At 44.0% G+C, this 2,543-nt stretch overlaps 1 pseudogene; it reads left to right on the top strand.

Moving 5' to 3' along the window:
- The window catches only part of LOC102877393, a 5,073-nt pseudogene extending 4,747 nt beyond the window's left edge, over nucleotides 1–326 (top strand).
- The last annotated feature ends 2,217 nt before the right edge of the window (nucleotides 327–2,543 follow it).

Raw genomic sequence — 2,543 nt, 5'->3', positions numbered from 1 at the left:
TTGAAAGCTCTAGAAACATGCCAAAAGGCGACCTGGCCAATGCTTCAAGAGATTTATAATGATAAATTGCCTTCCCTCCACACAATTTTCAGGTTGGAGATAAAGTCTTAATCCGCCGGCACCGGACCAGCAATCTCGAGCCTCACTGGAAGAGACCATATCAAGTGCTGCTGACTACCCCTACAGCTGTTCAAGTAGACGGAGTAGCAGCTTGGGTCCATGCTTCTCATGTCAAGCCAGCTCCGACCAGTGAAAATGACCAGTGGACTCCGGAAAGGACTGATAATCCTTTTCAGTTGCACCTTCGTCGGGACAGCCGCAAGTAACCACAACCCGCATGCCCCTCACAACCTCACCTGGGTAGTCCAATCTCAAGCAAGGAACGTTGTATGGTCTATCTCTGCAATCGTTACCCCTTGGACCTGGTGGCCATATCTGTACCCTGACCTCTGTAATTTATCCCATGGAGCCCCTGCAGACTGGGACGTAGAAACAACCCTTAAACCCACTGCTCCCTCATGGTCCACTCCCAATGACTCTCAAGGCCTTCTAGCCTCTGCCCTCCTTGGAGGGCGAGCAGGTTGTGGAAATCAGAGACAGAGAGGGAACCTAAGATGGTTCACTTTCTATGTCTGTCCAGGGCACGACCTGAATGAATACACGAGGGCTAACTCATATGTGCGGGGGACATTGCCAAAGCAATGTGAAACAACTGGGAATACTTACTGGAAACCTTCCTCCTCTTGGGATTTCATAACTGTAACAGCTAACTACTCCAGAGTTAACCCGAGAAATCCCAATTCCGTTAAACAAGCAAGAGCTGCATGCAGTAATTGGTGTCACCCCCTAAAAATCTCTTTCACAGATCCTGGCAAAAAGGCCTGTCAGTGGCAGTTAGGATATTGGTGCGGAATCAGACTTTACCAAGAACACTATGATAATGGGCTATCATTTATGATAAAGCTGTTTGATCGTCCTCTACAGAGCACAGTAATAGGACCTAACCCTGTGCTGGCGGGGCTCTCCCCAGCTGATAAATCGCCTCCTGTCCCACCCCAGAGCCAACCCATCTTAACTTCACCCACACCACCAAAGGAGTTAAAAAAACGACCCGCCTCTACAAGAGACCGTCTCCTCAATCTAATTAAAGGAGCTTTTAGTGCCCTATATAATACCAACCCCCAAATTACTGATTCTTGTTGGTTGTGTTTAGCCACCAACCCACCTTACTATGAAGGTATCACAGTGGCAGGAACATACAAAAACTCCACTGAACATAATAACTGCACTTGGGATACTGAGACAAAGTTAACTCTAACTGAAATTTCAGGAACTGGAACCTGTATCGGGAACCCTCCTAGCAATCTCCTCTCATTATGTAATACCACTACCCAAGTGCCCCCCTCCAAGGGATACTTAGTTCCCAATACCGGATATTGGTGGGCCTGTAATACTGGATTAACCCCGTGTGTCTCTTTAGCTGTTTTTAATTAGAACTCTGATTACTGTGTATTAATTTATCTGATGCCCCGAGTATACTATCACCCTGATGATGAATTTGTTAATGAATTTGATCATGCACCTGAGCGCCGTTTTTGCAGAGAACCTATTACTATGACCCTAGCAGTCTTATTAGGAGTAGGAGGAATAGCTGCAGGAATAGGTACAGGAACTTCAGCACTTGTCTATGGGCTACAACAATACCATGAGTTAAAAACAGCCATAGACGAGGATCTTAGGGCTTTAGAGTCATCAATTACTCGGCTAAAAGAATCCCTGACCTCCTTATCTGAGGTAACCTTACAGAATAGAAGAGGGCTGGATTTATTATTCCTCAAAGACAGGGGTCTCCGTGCTGCGCTAAAAGAAAAATGTTGCTTTTATATTGACCATTCAGGAGTAATAAAAGACTCCATGCAAAAGCTAAAAGAAAGGTTAGACAAAAGAAAACGAGACCAAGAATCTCAGCAAACATGGTTCGAGAGCTTATTTTATAAATCCCCATGGTTAACTACTCTTGTATCCACCCTTATAGGTCCTTTAATACTCTTGTTGATATTATAAATAAGCTTGTTACCTTTGTTTAAGATCGCATCAGTACTGTTCAATTAATGGTTCTTAGACAACAATATCAAAATATGAGAGAACCTGACTACAATGATACTGCCTCCAGAGATTCTTGGTTCTATGATTAGAACCTTGTACTAAAAGAAGTGGGGAATGAAAGGAAATTTTTTTAAACAATGTCCCCACACCCAAGTATTGTAAGAACCTATACATTTGATCTTGTGTAAACGTTTATGTTCCAGGAACTAGCTGACCACAAACTGAACAAGCAGTTACTGGACTGACCACAAGCTGAACAAGCAATTACTGGCAAAAACCATATCTTAACTAACATCAGCAGCAGGTGACTGACCTAAAATTGAACTTCTGCTTTCCGAAGAGCCAATGAGCAAATTCCACACCAAAGAACCCCTAGACCCTGTATAAAAAATCCCTTGCTTTTTCGGCTCAGGGTCGACTTCCCTGTCTCCTGCATG

Source organism: Elephantulus edwardii, unplaced genomic scaffold (assembly GCF_000299155.1).
Source record: "Elephantulus edwardii isolate Elephantulus edwardi_28Jun2011 unplaced genomic scaffold, EleEdw1.0 scaffold00446, whole genome shotgun sequence".
Taxonomy (NCBI): domain Eukaryota; kingdom Metazoa; phylum Chordata; class Mammalia; order Macroscelidea; family Macroscelididae; genus Elephantulus; species Elephantulus edwardii.
This window is presented reverse-complemented; position numbering and strand designations above follow the sequence as displayed.